At 42.3% G+C, this 16,786-nt stretch overlaps 1 long non-coding RNA gene across 3 annotated transcripts; it reads left to right on the top strand.

The window, feature by feature from the left end:
• The first annotated feature begins 8,255 nt into the window (after window positions 1-8,255).
• Window positions 8,256-16,751, top strand: LOC310699774. Of its 3 annotated transcripts, none has more exons than XR_014522238.1 (3): window positions 8,256-8,616; window positions 11,164-11,216; window positions 16,377-16,751. It is a non-coding gene; the product is annotated as an uncharacterized lncRNA (long non-coding RNA). The 3 variants fall into 3 exon arrangements; XR_014522239.1 differs by lacking the exon at window positions 16,377-16,751 and adding an exon at window positions 13,174-14,209; XR_014522240.1 differs by lacking the exons at window positions 8,256-8,616; window positions 16,377-16,751 and adding exons at window positions 9,543-9,953; window positions 13,174-14,209.
• Window positions 16,752-16,786: the final 35 nt, after the last annotated feature.

The raw sequence follows: 16,786 nt of genomic DNA, 5'->3' as shown, positions 1-16,786 counted from the left end.
ATGTGTCTATATTAAGGACAGTTGAATATGTTTTCTCATTTTCCTATTCTTAAGTTCAGTTGTCCACATTTCCATATCAGTTTGTGATTTTTTTCCCCAATAGCAATTTAGTGCAAATTGCTCCTAATATGCAGTTTTTAATACATTTTTTCCCTAAAATACACATTTTTGCAAATTAATATAATAACAAACACTTTATCCTAGTATATGCATTTTTATGCACATTACTTTGCTGGAGAAATACACTGCATAATTCAGAAAGTGTAAATTTGAAAGGATGGCTGTGTTTCAGTTCACATATTTTTTTTGGAAAGTGAGAATTAGGTATATTGTGAGAATTAGATATATGTTTTAAATTGGAACTGAATAGCATTCCTCCCCCGTGCCTAATCTCAATGTGCACATTGTAGCAGTGAGCCCACAGTGGAAGCATCCACCATGCCTTGTTCAGAACCCTCATGGCCCCTTCCAACTTTATGATTCTCTGAGTCTAAGAAGTACTCCCTGAAATCAAGTTCAAGGGGGGAGGGAAACATAATTTCTGGTGGTGGGTAGCACTGATTGGTTGGGAACTGCTGATGTTACTAACTTCCTCTTCTACAAAGAAATTTTTGGCAACATTTCAAAGGAAATGTTAAAGGAAAATAGAAGAAGTGGGTGAAGGTACATTACATTTAATAACAGTAAACAAATTAAAAATTGGACAGATTGCCTGAAACATGAGTAAAAAGAATAAGGAGCCAGAATGTGATTCATTGGCCAGTGCGTCTATCAAATGGGTCACAAATTCAGAGAGAAGCTGGGCTCAAACCACAAGAGGAAAAATCATTTTGAGTCCTGATTTGTGTTTACATGTCCATGCAATCTTAGTGTTCATGCTGATTCATCACCCACAAGCTAAAATGATCTAAGATGAAGCTCAGCTTATTCACTACAAAAGGAAAAGAACACCAACAGCTCATGGAGACAACCCTTTACTTCTTCCTGATGCCTTAGCCAGTCTGCAGAGTTTCTTCTCCTGTCACAATTAATTCACTCGCAACTGTCAGCTTCCAGAAGATGGCATCTTAGTACACAGCTTGCATGCTGCAGTCTGTCAGCACAGCGGTGAAATACTGCCTGCAAGGAAGAATAAATACCTCTGCCTTTCTAGGCTGAACTCAAAGTTCCTGGATTAACAGTAGTAGTAGTAGCAGGTGACAGGAAGTGGAGCAAAAGAAAAGGATGACTCAGCAATCAGTCATCTTCCACCTTTTTATCTCTCTTTTGCTGACAGCGCAGAGCAGAAACAGACTGAGATATAAATGCCATCGGTGAGATGAGCTTAATCTATAAGAAGACCATTAAGTAGAGTTGCCATACGTCTAGCATTTCCTGGACATATCCAGAATACTGCAGTTAGCAGCAGTGTCCGGGTGGAAATCAGCAGAAAAAGGGGGGGATCCGGGGAAATCCAGACATATGGCAGCCCACGCTGGCAGTGTTGCTTTGGCCGGTTTCCCCCCAAACCCAACAACTTTGCCAAAAACAGCTCAACAACTTTTCTGTCTGTATTCTTACTGTTTGAAATATGGCCAACCTACATTAAGAAACGCCCCCAAACTCCAGTTGTCTAGATCCTAGCCCACACAAAATGTGTTGGCCTTTAAAGTTTTCATTACACTCCAAAAAGAGAGACATTACAGTTAAATATAGTTGTTGTGGGGTCTATCTGTGCAGGGCTAGTGCTTCACCACACAATCAGTAAAAAGTATGGTCAGGAACTAGAGAGGCCTCATTAACAGTTCATAAATCATAGAGCTGAAAAGACCTACAAAATTTATGACTGCGACTCCATAGAGATGTTTAAGGACATTTAGATCAAGAGACTGAAACATGCCTAATGCTGTGTGAGATTATGGCCATCCAGTTCCACCCTCTCTCCCCACAACCACCATCACTGCAGATTCTTTCACGTCTTACCATTCTGCAACATCTCCCCTACATAGCCCCAACAACAGTGTGTCACTGATAATGCAATGGGACTTTGCTCCCCTCTCCTCCCCTTCCTCCTCCCATCGGCTCTGGGGGAAGCAGGAGAGTCCCCAGAACAGGGTGCAGTGGGGAGAGAGGGAGGGTCATTCTGCCAGGCAAGAAGGAATGCTTGTGCTGATGATGTTGAATTCCTCCCTATGATTTAAATAACAGCAACCACATTCTAGCTCCATGGGAAAATTACGATATAGACCAGGCAGAAACACAAGGCACTGATTTATATGAAGTCGGACCACTGCTCAGTACTGTCTGTAATGACTTTCCAGGGTTTCAGAGAGGGAAATTTCCCAGACCTACCTGGAAATGCCAGGGACTGAACCTGGGACCTTCTGCATACAAAACATTTGCTGTACCACTGAGCCATGTCTCTTTCCCTAATGCAGGAGTTCCCAAATAGTACCACCAGCTCCTTTCTCCTTTGCTTGCTTTGGAGGAGACCTGTAGTTTCCAAATACCACCACAAATTGGCACTGTGAATGGCTGGGGAATGGTTGTAAGATCATCACTGTGAATGAAGAGGGTGAGGTGAGGAGGAGAAGAAATAGACCACTCAACTGGTCCCGAAGGCACCAAGATGCCATCTTAGCTAGCCTATAGCAATGAGAAAGGAAAGAATATTCCCCAATATTTTGGGGGAAAGAATATTCAAGTGGGTGTGCTAAAATGCCTCCCACTTACTATCTTAAGGCTGGATGGGATCTGATGAGCTTGCAACTTTATTGGAAGGAGTAGTTAAATTTCCACTCTCCTTTTCAGATATTGTGTTTCAAGATTTGGCCTTTCCCTCTTGAGAATAGGATCGGGCCACAACAGCAATGTCACGTGGCACAGCATTTCCCAGACATTTTTCTAATTAAATCATTAGAATTTTCTACCTAATTGCTTTATACATTTCCCAGGAATAAAGCTCGCATTAAGATTTAATAAGACTCAGCTCCATTCACCCCAGAGCAGCTATCCAACATGATTGCCTCTCCTAATGTTCTCAGCGATTCCTCAAGAGCCAATTGTAATGATCATTAAGAAATAAAGGCCCTTCCGCCGGGTATTAAGTGTACCTCTGTGCACCTGGTTCCCTGCAAATGATCCACAACTATACACTACCTAAGGAATAATAATAACAAAGATGCTAATTACCCCATGGCTGCATCCTGAGAAATTGTGTCATCGATTCTTCTGGGAGGAGGCTCAAACAGTACCATTTTCAAGAAAGGGACCATTCTCAAATGTTTCTGCTTTGGAAGCCAAGTAGCTCAGATACATGCATTGTGCACACCCACCATCCCACTCAAGCAACACAGGGGAAGAACCCTCTCTCAGTAGCAGAGCAAATGCTTTGCATGTGAAAGGTTCCATATTCAATCCCTGGTGTCCCTAGATAGGGCTGGGAGCCTTTGCCAGTTCGGGTTGGCAATATTAAGCTAGATGGACTAATAGTATGACTTGCTGTAGAGCAGCTTCGTATATTTTCCCTTTCCAGTTGGCATCTGTTCCTCTTCTCTGTCACACATGTACATTGCAACCTGACACTTCCTGCCTTTGCTTGACAAGATCAAATGTAAGTTAGGAGCACAGCCAATGAGCCTCTGAGAGAGGTATAGTAGGGGTCCAAAGGGAAAAGCAGCATGGCCTTAGAAAAGGAGCTCTTAGAATATACAATGAACGCTGCCTGTTTGCTATGTGGGAATGTTTTCTGCTGTCACATACATATTAGCATTATTTTGGCATGGGGAATGAGTCACAGTAAGCTTTAAAGATCGGCATTAAAAAGAAAACACTGTCAAGGGACTCTGCATTGCCTCAAGCAGTCAGCATTATTCTGTTGGAAGCCATTTTAGCTATTGAAAACAACATTCACCTCTAGGGGCAGGATCAAATGATGTGAAGAAAGATGGTCAAGACATGTCAGTGAAGAAGCAAGGCAATAACTTTATTGTCTCTCTTAAACAGGAATAGAATAGTACCTGACTCTACCCCAAGTCCAATGGCACCAGTGATTAAGGTATATAATTACATGATCCACTAACATTTCTGGGCTGCTTAAGAACATAAACAAAAAACAGCCTGTTGGATCAGTCCAATGGCTCATCTGGTCCAGCATTCTGTTCTCCCATTGGCCAACCACATGCCTGTGTGAAACCAGGGAGGAGAACATAAACACAAGAACCCCTCCCTTAGTTTCCAGCAACTGACATTCAGAAGCATTACATGTTTTGCCATGCTAAATCTCTGCTGGGGTTCTCTCACCAAAGAGTACTTGCCCCAAACTTGGATCTTGGCTTCCAATGAATTTTTCCGTCAGAGACTATGATCAGATTCAGACCTTATGGCATCCACATCAGTCAAGTTGTGTTCCCCCGCCCAAACCATCTGGCTTGATGAAGAGTTTTGGATAACTCGAAAGCTCACACCCAGTATTTTGTGACATTTTGACTGGCCTATTAAAAACATTGCTTCAGATCTCACAAAGCAACGGCACAACCTCTTTCCCAGCTGCTTCCTCCAGTTACAAACATTAAATTCTCTCTGCTTATCTCTTTGTCCTAATTCAAATGACCAACTACTTTCTTTTCTCACACACATACCCCTGAGCACACACCCTCAGACCCCATTTTGCAGATAGATTTGGGGGTTTTTAATGAATGAGTCATTTATTTTCTCCCATCGAAGAAAGATCAACCAATCATCTCTGTTAACAAGCAATCAGCTTAACAAATATTGAACATCCATAACACTATTCAAGAGTGGACTTTTAAGCAAGAACGACTCCGTGTAATAAGGAGGGATACCAGGCATTCCCACCAACATTGTCTAGCACAGGCTTCCTCAACCTTGGCCCTCCAGATGTTTTGGGACTACAATTCCCATCATCCCTGACCACTGGTCCTGCTAGCTAGGGAACATAGGAGTTGTAGGCCAAAAACATCTGGAGGGCCGAGGTTGAGGAAGCCTGGTCTAGCACCTCATTTTCTTCTCTAGTCTTCACTCACAGTATATTTGTATCTCAGGGGTGCCAGCTTGAATAAGATATTGTGGAGGCCCAGATAAACCCCGCTCACATAATCAATTACATGACGCAGTACACACACACCATTTGAATAACAATGCCCATCAACTTTAGGAGGCCTGGCCCCCTCAAGTATTTTATTGTGCAGCCCAAAGCCCCCAAGGCCCCTAGGAGTTGGCTCCTATGTCGTATCTAATGTGTCTAGCAAAGTCCTTGCTCGCCTAATAATGGCCACTGAAACTCTTTCACTACCACCACTCCCGCCAACTAGTTTTCATGGACTTTCATGGATCTTGCTGAGGGCCCCCCACCCATCTTTGCCCACTCCAGCCCTAAAATGTGAAATGGCATCATTAAACACCATCTCATCTCCTGGTATTCACATGTCACTTAGTGCTGATTGGCGCGGTCCCCTTCTCTTCCACTGTTCTGTGACCTCAGCCAAGCAGGGCTCGCTTGAACTTTTCACGCCAAGGGCATATGTTCTTCCTTGGATTCTCACGCTTGGAAATGCAGGAGCCAACAAATGTCCATTGCCCCTGGCTCTGAAGGCCTTACCAGCTGCTCAGAAAAAGGAGAAGATTGCGGGGGGGGGGGGCACTGGAGTTGAGACAGCTCAATATATTTTGCTTTGGTGTGCTGAGTCATCCTTCCACATTTGCCTATGTGGGTGGGGGAGGCTGGATGGAAATTGGTGGCAGGGTGAGGCAGAGGGTTATTCTTCTTCTCCCACTCGCAAGCTGGGAGAAAAACGTCCTTCATTCTTGCCTTTCCAAAGCAGCTTGAGCCAAGAGCTGCAAAGAGCTTTGCAGCCACTGCAGTAAAGAACTTCAGCTAGATTTCACATGCACCCTTTTTTAGTGTAGTTAAATAAACAATGTGTTTTGTTTTACTGGCCCTTGGCCGCCCTGTATGGTGCCAGTACTATAAAAGGCACAAATAATCTGTCCTTTAAAGTGACTAGTTCAGACCAAAAGAGCAAACGTAATTGAAAGTGTGTGTGTGTATTAAAATAAAAGGTGCCGACCATTAAAAAACAAATGAAAAAAGTGGCTCAAAAGGAGGGGGGTTGTGCTGTCAAGCTGATGCACATTTGGGCTGCTTCCGCAGGCAGGGAAATGGGACCCCGTGTCTCTGGCTGACAGAGGCAAAGTGTGTTGCAGAGATGACTCATTCATTTCACAGGGAAGATGATGCTATCTGCTGCGAGAGATCAGTTCTCCCGCTCTGCTTCTATCCTCCTCCCCCACCCCCTCAGGTGAACTTGCTACAGCATTCTCCTCCAGCAGTTATGAGCAGACAGATGACAGGGAGGAGGTGGGTAACGGACTGAGATTTAAGCAGGAAGCTCTGTCTGTTGTTAGCCTTTGTTAACAAGGAAACTGATCTCCCTCCTTCTCCCCCCCCCCACTCCCCCCCCTGCCTACTCAGGGAGCAGGGTTTGGAAAATTACTTGGGATTCTGGGCCCAAGGCCAAAATGCCAGATGTGTGTCAAAGGCAGAGCTAGCTAAGAACAGGGACAGGAGCCGCCATGCCAGGACAAACAGCCCCACTCCATGCTTCTCTAACTGGCTTAAACCAACTAGAGCTTTCTTTTCAGATTTGGGCAAGATTCTACCCTGGTGCCCACAGCACTGACCTTGCTTGTACATTCCTCCCAGCAAGGATGATTTGATGTAGTGGCAGCAAGCAGTTATTATGGGGTGTATTTCCCCTGAGCATGCTGTCCTGTCTGTCAGCAATGTGTGAAAGGATAGCTTAGACTAAAGCTGAAATAAATGTTCTTCCCTCAAGTTCTCAAAATTGCCCCTTGAATTTTGTTGTTGAACATTCTCCTGTCTCTCAGTTGTCTAAATATTTCGTCTGCCCACTCTAAGAAGAATAGAGATGTTGTCTGGAAACAATGCGCAAATAAAGAGTTGCATTCTCTTCCCCGCCCCTCTCACCTACCCCTCTCACACACAAATACACAAACCTTTTCCAATCCCGCTTGTCCCTACAGAAGTGGCTTTTCTTATTTATTGTAGGTTGTTAGGCTTATGTTATACACACCTGCATGCACTGTCTGGTTGAGCCTTCTGAACAGGAATATGAGGTAAAAATACAGACCATACTGTGGCACCAGAATCCACTGTTACAATCCTCACTTTCTGTATAGTTAATCTAGAAACATAGTGCATTGTTAAGCTATTGAATTTGCCACCAACTTGGGCAACTTTAAATGGGGCTCAGGCAAATTCATGGACAGTAAAACTATAAATGGAGACTAGTCATGATGTCTGTATACAACCTCCAGTATCAGAAGTGATATGCTTCTGAATATCAGTTGCAGGAGGGGAGGACATGGGTGGGAAAACTGCTTTTGTGTTAATGTCCTGTTTGTGGGCTTCCCACCTGTATCTGGTTCATCAACGAGAGAACAGGATGCCAAACCAGATGGGCCTTGGGCCTGCTAAAGAAGGGCTTTACTTATGTTCTTTTTATGTACTCGGGGCCGTTACTCCTGCTTGTTCTGTTCACCAACCCCACTTACCTGCCAATCTGCTTCCCACACACCTAGCCAACCACTGCTCCCTTTACACTTGACCAACTCCCTCTCCCAGCACACCCCCACTCTATTTTAAAGGAGAGGGGCAGGCACATCTGAGAATGGTTTGCCAAACCATTTTTGGAAGCACCTCCCACCCTCCTTTAAACAGTTTGCCTTGGCCCCCTGCCCCCTGCCCTGCTTGCTCGATCACCTGCTTGCTGTTTTGTCTTCACGCTATTGGAGGCCACATAAACTGCAGCATGACAACAGCATTGCAATTTTATTATACAGCCCAGTAAGATAAGCAGAGAAACCACTGTTTATTGTTTGCATGCTGCTAATGTTTTCTGTCACTGTTCTGAGGGAGCTTATGCTGGTATTTTTTGTTTTTGTTTTCTCTGTATGAAATATTAATGTCCTCTATGATCTCCCTCTTCCTTTTCTATAGTATAATGTATTTATGCATATATATTTGGACCAATATAGGCTGCTTGGAGACCCTTTGGGTCTCATAACTCAACACAAGTTTACTACTATCATGGACTGACTGGATGCAGAGGAGCGATGGGAGGCACCAGCTGGGGGAACCCCCAAGGGAACTCTGAAGGGAGGAAGGCTCAGAGCCAGGGGGTTGTTGGTAGGTCGATGGTGAGTGGTCAGAGGGTGAAGAGGGAACAGACTTGGAGGAGGAGGTGTCAAAGCTGAAGAGGCAACAGTGAGCAGGAAGAGGCTCTGGCAGAGAGCAGTCCAGACTCAGAGGAAGGAGAGGAGTGGGGGTGAGAAGATAGAGATGAGGGAGGCTGCAGAAGAATCTAGGAAGTCTCCTACTCCTCCTGCAACCAGCTCCCCTCTTCCCATGTCTCCCAGAACATGCAGAGAAGTGAAGAGAGCGGAGTGAAGAGAGACAAGACAAAGGAGTCTTAGGCTGCTAGGGAAGGAACCGGAGGAGGAACCTTAGAGAGCGGTGGGAAGGCAGGGATCTTCAGTCCTCCCAATTGCCTCATTGGAGCAAGACCTACTGGGAAGAGTTGTTCTGATTACTAGGTCTGTGCTGTTTTTGTTTCTTTGAATAAAGAATTAACTTCACTGATCAGGGGTTTTTTTTATTACTGACTACAGCATGGGTAGGCAAACTAAGGCCCAGGGCCCGGATCTAGCCCAATTGCCTTCTAAATCCAGCCTGCGGATGGTCTGGGAATCAGCGTGTTTTTACATAAGGAGAATGTGTCCTTTTATTTAAAATGCATCTCTGGGTTATTTGTGGGTCATAGGAATTCATTCATTATTGGGTTTTTTCCAAAATATAGTCTGGCCCCCCAAAAGATCTGAGGGACAGTGGACCGGCCCCCTGCTGAAAAAGTTTGCTGATCCCTGGACTACAGCTCCTGACAACTGTTTTATTTTAATTTATTTCAGATTTTACAGTTTTAACTCATTTTTAAACTCATTTCAATCTCCTGTATACTGCATAGTCAAGTGGTATATAAATTGTTGAAATTAATTAATTAATTAATTAAAAATATGATTCAGATTAAGATCTCAAGCATAAAGGTGAAGCGTCCATGTAAGTATCTGACAAGAGTAACTACGTAATTTATGGCTTAATTCTACCCTCCTTTTCAGAGGCTCTAGCACCAGGAAGAACATGCAGTGCATCTTCTCAATTGTGGGAACCACACACATCCAAGCTTATAAAGAGCTGCTTTACACCCAGATTAACAATCCATCCAGCACAGTCCTGAGTATTTTAACTGGCAACAGCTCATTAGAGTCTTTCCCAGAACTCCTACCTGAGAGATCCTTTCACCAGTATTAAACATGAGACTGCATAGATGCACAATTTAGCAAAATATAACTGAGATACGTACAGGTCCTGGCTTCTTATAAGCAACACAAAGTCTCTTTGTCTGACTGTCTCTTTTTCTCTGTCTCACACACAGCCTTTACTGTGCCAGCAGAATTGTGGCTGTTCTTAGGATGCTGCATGAGGACACAGGATTCTGGCAATGCACAATTATAGGGCCTGTTCACATATTTTGTGCACAAAAGAACATTCTCCATCTTTCTCCCAAAATAGAGTCTTGTCAGGGAAGTTGTATGAAAATATACCTTTTTTTTATTTCCAGAGAGAAAATATGAATTTTATTGATTGTAGGCAGGGGCTCTCCGTGAAGTAACTGAGAGGCCCAACTGAAGTATTTATTGAATCATTTATTTATTTATTTATTTATTTTATTTTTTTTGTATATGTACTACAGTCTACCTTTCAGCCCACCAGGAGTCTAGTAATGTTATCATTAACAAAGATGTCAGGGGTAGGAATACGTAGTCTTGCAAGAGATGTTCAACAGAAATAAATATGGTGCAAGTTAGCTAACAAAGTAAGAGTTATTCATTTCATTTATTTATGAAATGTATATCCCACTCTTCTTCGTAAAGGACCCCAGGTCCACTATTCTGATGATTGTTTCAAATCTGGAGAGTCATACTTTTAGGGCAGGGGTTAGTTTCATCCCAAACGAAGGGAAAGAAGTCATGGAAATGGATGGTGTCTTTGTGATCACCTGTGTGTTTGCAACTGTGCTAATTGAGGGAATAATAATAATAATATTTTTTATTTATACCCCGCCCTCCCCAGCCAAGGCTGGGCTCAGGGCGGCTAACAAGCAATAATAAAAACAAGTTGAATGAATACAACTTAAAAACAAAATTAAAATACAACATTAAAATATTGAAACGTTAAAATATTAAAATGTAGCCTCATCGCAGGAGGAGAAAGGAAAAGAAAAAAGAAAGAGGGGGAGGGAATCAAATTGGCTCCAAGCCAAAGGCCAGGCGGAACAACTCTGTCTTACAGGCCCTGCGGAAAGAAATCAGATCCCACAGGGCCCTGGTCTCATGAGGCAGAGCGCTCCACCAGGCCGGAACCAGTGTTGAAAAGGCCCTGGCTCTGGTTGAAGCCAATCTAACTTCCTTAGGGCCCGGGACCACTAGGGTGTTGCTATTTATGGACCATATTTATAGAGATCCATCCAGCCGAAGCAGTGCTGCTTCACACAGTCTCCAGGCTCCAATAAGCTCATCATATTGCTTTTCACAAACATCTCTTTATAACACCCAACTTTGCCCATGTACAACAGTTTTTCTACAATGCTCACGCAACTTTTTCTCCTGGGTCATTGATGGTTTGAATGCCCCAGCACTTCATTGGGCCCCACACAGAAGAATTAAATGTTTTGTTGTTGTTTTTTAAAAAACAAATTTGCAATTGATGCCAGATACTAATGCGAAAAGGTCACATCCATTGCTTTAGTGCTGACTAAAATGTGATTAAATTTGGTGCCACAGTCCTGCTCTGTATGAACTGCATATTTGATGTTACAGCAATATAGCATTTCAGTGTGCTTTGTATATTTCCTATGAACTGTGGCTGAAACAGATGGGCTAAAATTTATTATAGTGCTGATGACACAAGAGGAAGGGAGGGTTCGTATACCATTCAGACAGTGTCATTAGTGTCCTTGAGAGTGACTTCACAGCCGGATGAAAGATATTGCTTCTTCACATACAACTGTTTCCTTTCCTCCATAGGTATTGCCAAACACAAATAATGTCTGAAGACATTAGAAGTAATTGTCAAGGAGGTGAGTACTGAAAATAATTTGCAATTCTGCTGCTGTTTTTTTTATGCCAACCAGCCAAGCGTAAGAGACTTCAGTTCAATTTTATGAAAGTGCAAATTTAAAAATAGACCCTGGAGTCAAGGGATATTGACTGTGCCAAGGATAAAACATTTTGCAGCCCTGGCCCATATTACGTGACTAAGGCTGGTAAGCAAATGTCACTTTCTCAGACCAACAGCTTGCCACTTTTTTTTTTTTACACGGATCTCACACTGATATCAAGAATATCAGATATAATTAAAGAAGCCACACACAGGGCTACAGCAAAGCATCCCATCAGATTTCATTCTTAACAAAGTATTTAATCTGATTAAACAAAGGAAGTCTTTCCAAGGTGATCAAAGAGCCTGAGATTTAGGATTCACATGAAAACAAAACTCAAGACTAAAAAGAGGTACCAGCAGGAATCATAGCAGGTAGTACAAAATATGAGAGCCAGTGAGGTCCATTAACATAATTTGTTTGGGTCATGCAGGCAGGCAGTCAGTCAGTTAGTTTTATTGCACATAGCCAAAGGCTGCCGCAATGTACACAGAATCATTCAACAGTTAAAGGGAAATATGCTGGGTTAATACAAAAAACGTAAAACATTTACCGGTATATTATCAAGACATTACCTACTCTAAAAAGAGTTATAGAAGTACCTTAATATACAAGCTAAGACTTTAAACAATAAAATTTATAGGCTAAAATCACCACATGGCCACTAATATATTAAAAATTATGTTAATTAATACAATGTACAATTATATTTGGAGTTTGGTGATAAAGAGAGAATATAGCTTGATGTAGGTAGGGTCAAATAAATTCATCTCCTTTACAGTTGGTGGCTATCTTGGCTATATAATTTGCTATATAATTTTCCTAGCGGCAGTTGCAAAGAGTGCTACACGCCAGGTCACATACTTATCTATGTCTGCGAGGAGATATAAAATCATGTCAGGGGGGTTCTAGCCAGGGGACCTTGTCATTGTAGGTGCTAAAAATTATTCTCTTGCTTCATTATATAAGGAGCAGCGCAAGATATAATGCGTAAGGTCCTCTACTTCAGGACATCCCCTAATGCAAACACGTTTGTTTGTTGGTATGCCTCTGTGTCTCCCATTTCTATTATCAGAGTTTATTGTATTTAATCGTAACTCTGTAAAAGCTTTCCGAAGTTGTACAAAAGTCAGTTCATTAAAATAAGGTGTTTGTTCATGGGCCTCTCTAAGTTTAAAATATAATGGGGCGCATGTGGATGCGTACATAAAGTTTAGGTCATTTTTAATTGCTACTGCCCTTACAGTTTGTTTAAAAATATTTATCTGTGAATATAAGGGAAGTTTTTTTATCTCGGTCACATTTGCCCATCAGTTGGGCAGCATGATGTACCCAGTTTTTAAGGGATAATCCATTTGAGAGCTCAATCAGGCATTTTTTTTGTAGTGTAGTGTTGTCCATCTGTTGAATTCTAAACCAGTAGCAGAGGATCTATTTGGCTCTCTATGCTCAACATCCGAGTTTCCAATCTGAGGGTCATGCAGTCAGCTCTTGCCTCATCGTGTGGTGCTACTGGGTGTCACAAACTTTCAGAGTCAGTTATCCCAGAGTCAGGGCAATTTAAAGATAGCATCAGCATTAACTTTTGCTTCTCTAGTTTGTATGGAACTTCCTCATTGTTACCCTAATAAGTAACTTGTTTGCATTTTAGAATCACTCCTAGTTGGCTTTTTGGTAAGTTGCAGGAATAACACAGCTGAGTGTTTCTGCGGAGAGGCAAATTTCTGTAGGTGAGGCCCTAGTTAAAATGTTCATGCAATGAAGTTTAAACTTTGGACAGATTCACTCCTAATTAGAGCCAAGGTCATGGTATGATGGCTGTGAGACGAGCTCAGGATCCTGGGCCGGCTCATCCCTGCTCCCTTTCTGTCCTCAGAACATCCTGTTTTGGAGCTTCCTGCTGGTGGGGAAACTGCCAATAGGCCTCTCATCTGCAAGTTCAGCCAGCAGAGCTGAGTAGAGGAACACCTCGCCCAGCCCAGCATAAGGAGGTTTGGACTGCTCTGCCTGACAAGAGAATTAGTCACTGGACCCTGTTTTATGCACTCAAATGCAGCATTGGTTTGAAAATGTGAGCTGCCATATCTTAACAGAACTTTAGAAACGGAGATGAGTCAGGCTGCAGTCTGGACTCTTGACAGAAATTTCGTAAACCTGACTTGGCTTGCCAAAAAAGCTGAAGAAACCAACTTGCGTTGACTTCAGCCCCTAAAAAATGGTCCTTTGTCAAAGGAGTTGTGACTGGTTACACTTGCCAGAATCTGCTGAAAAACTCAGCTTGTTCAAATGAATATAAAAAAAATTGCAAAATGAAGTGATCCCAAAGTTCCCTTTCCCCTTCACTTGCTAACTAAGCCAACTGTGTTGCTACATCCAGAATGGCTCAAGCAAATTAATAAAAAGGCCCAATTCATTCATTACCCTTGTTATGAAGCTGTTGCCCCAAATCTGCTCGCTCATGGCTCACTCCCACACCACATAGATAACTTTTTATTCATTCATTCATACATACATACATTTATTTTCATTTGTGAATTGCTTCCCATAAAACATCCTGAAGCAATGTAACAATAAAAACATAAAAATACAATTGTAGTCCAATCTATATAAAGACTTGGATAAAAACCTCCACTTGTTGGAAGAGGAAGATATTGAATAGGTCCTGGAAAGATGCTCCCCCAAAACGGATATTTAGGTAGCATCAAACTGAGTGCTGTCCTATTTACAGGTATCTGAGGCTAGGGATTTATACCCAAACAAAGATGATAGAAAAAGAAGATAATTATAAATGTAGTTTTTAACAACACTGCACAGCAGCATGTATATCTAGGTACAGTGTCAGGCACACAAAAGAATATTCAAACATACTCACATACTCACACTTCTGTCTTAAATAAGAATTCTAAACTAAAAAGGAGGGAATAGCACAAAAAACAGAGAGTGTTGCAAAGTTCACCTCTTCTAGTGCCGGCTAAAGTATATATATATATATATATATATATATAATTTTTATTAAATTTTCTCTTTTACTATTTTGAATACTTACTTAAACATCCTTAATATATCAATATCTTCCCTTCTTCTCTTTCCATGGTTCATTTTGCATACCATATATCCCTGCATATTTTACATAAACTAAACCATTCAGTATTCCATTATTACATCCATCAAAACTTATTTACACTGTTGTATTTATCTTAATGCTGCCAGCGTTTTCAAGTGCACACAATTCCCCTCCGTATATTTAATAAACATTTTCCAATCTTCTCTTTTCCAATAAAGTAGTATTCTTCTCTTATTCTATATGTTAGGTTTGCAAGCTGCGCATATTCCATCAGCTTAAGTTGCCATTCTTCTTTAGTTGGGACCTTGCTCATTTTCCATTCTGGCTAAAGTACTCCTGACACCATGTGAGTGTAGACAATAAAAGAGCTGTGAGTGACCCAGGCATTTTGCTCAGGAGTCTATGGCCAAAGAGATTTCAGGTCTTTATTAGGAAAACAGGGTCACAGGCACAGACCCTTCCCTGAGCTTTAGGTTTGAAGTCCAGCAGCAAGTTTGAAGGTGTTCCTGGGGTGCACAGACAGGAAACCCAGAGGGGATCTCCAGAAAGATGGCATATAGACACAGAAGTCATGGAGATGACACACACACAGAGCAAGGTTAAAATCTGGGCTTGCAAGGGTTTGTAGGGGATTCAAAAGTGTGTCTCAGTGAGTTGGCATGATAACCAATGAGAAGGGGGCAAAATCCAGGTAGGTGTGCTTGCGCATAGGGGAAGGGTTTCAGGAGAGAAGAACCCAGTCTTAAAGGTAAGAAGTAGATTGGGACATGTCCACAACAAGGGTGACTCATCCAGGATGTTTGCATAGTGGACAATCCTCCTGAATGGATTTACCTATTAAGAACAATGACTGTGGCAAACAGCTTTCTGGTGAGTCATGCTGTTTTACCTACAGATGCTATTGTTCTGCTGATCTGCATCTACATTTTTGTGGATTTTCTGATTGATGGAGGAAATTTGTCTTCAGATGCAGGGTCTTTTAGATGCCAGAAGTCTGCCCCAGCTAACCTATTGTTTTCCAGTCATTTTATCTTATTAGAATTATTGCATGTTGGCTTTCTAGTGAGTCAGACGAACTTTCTGGATCCTCGATGCTGGCAAAAAGATCAAGCATAGAAAAACCAATGGCAATACTACACCTAGGGTCAAGCCAGGGTCTTTCGCATTAGCCAAACTCATCCTTGGTTCACTCCTGACACAACATGGAGGCTAACAGCTGAAACCTCATATCAGGAGCTCCAAAGCGCAGGTGAAGGCACAATTCTAACATCACACAGAATGAACCTCCTGATCAGATTGCATTTGTAGGGATGTCCTTGTTGCAGATATTGTGCAGTTTGAAGTGCCTAGATGCAATAAATTTGACTCCTTTTGGAAATGAAGCATTGTCCAGACCCATGAAAATGTTATTCAAATTTTACTAGCAGAACTGTGCAAAATAAAACAGAAGCATCAAAGATGCAACCAAAAATATCCAAAAATATCCATAGGCACTGGCTCAGCATCTTACAAAATATGACCTATAAGCAAAGGTCTCTCTTTCTCCTCTCCACCGCCTGCATTCCAGCCTGCATTGGCTCCCTTCAGGAGAGCTTCCTTTACATCTTCACTCCATGGAGTTTGGGAGAAAAGGACTCAAAGGCAACTCCCTTCAAAATAGAGATTCGCAACTCAATACCTTCATCACCTGATCAAAGGTTCACTCACATGTTAGCTGCCAGAGAACAACCATCAGTTAATAATTAACTCAGCAAGAGCTCAGAGTACTCTCCTTGTCTTTAATATAGCCCCATTTGGGGGGGGGGACACACCAAGTTAAACCTTTTCACCAACACACATTTAGCTATTTTTCATTTTAGAACTTCATTAATATACAGGTGTTTTCATTTCAGTGTCAATTAAGTCAATTATACTTAACAGTTCTCACCTGTAGAGTGCAGTGATCAGTTGGGTATGGAAGGGATAAGGCAATATTTTAGGTACCCTGGTACTGAGCTGTATAAGGCTTTATATAGCAGTACCAGCACCCTGAACTTAGCCCAGTGTGGATGTTTGGAGCACATGAGTAGCCAGGATCACATGGATACCTCCTGAGCAAGCATGGGCAGCCAACCCTAAGAGACAGTGGCCTGGGTAAGTACCCACGAGTCAAACTGCTTATGAGATCCTGATAACTATAAGTTACTAATGGAATGTGTGAGCCAGCCCTGTGGAGCTACTTTGCAGTAGCAACTGTACCACAATCCTAATGGGGCCTGCCCTGAATGGATTAGCTGGGGTAATTAAAATGGGCGACACCATGCTACAACTTCCTTCTGAACAAGCAGCTTCTGCCTGGAATTGTGCCCAGGTGGTGCTGATTTATGGCAGCTACCATAACACTCGTGAACAAGGCCAAACAGGCCCCTCAGAATGATTAATGTGA

Source organism: Podarcis liolepis, assembly GCF_965112155.1.
Source record: "Podarcis liolepis genome assembly, chromosome: 2".
Classification (NCBI taxonomy): Eukaryota; Metazoa; Chordata; class Lepidosauria; order Squamata; family Lacertidae; genus Podarcis; species Podarcis liolepis.
The sequence above is the reverse complement of the archived record's forward strand: the minus strand, read 5'-3'. Positions and strand labels throughout refer to the sequence as shown.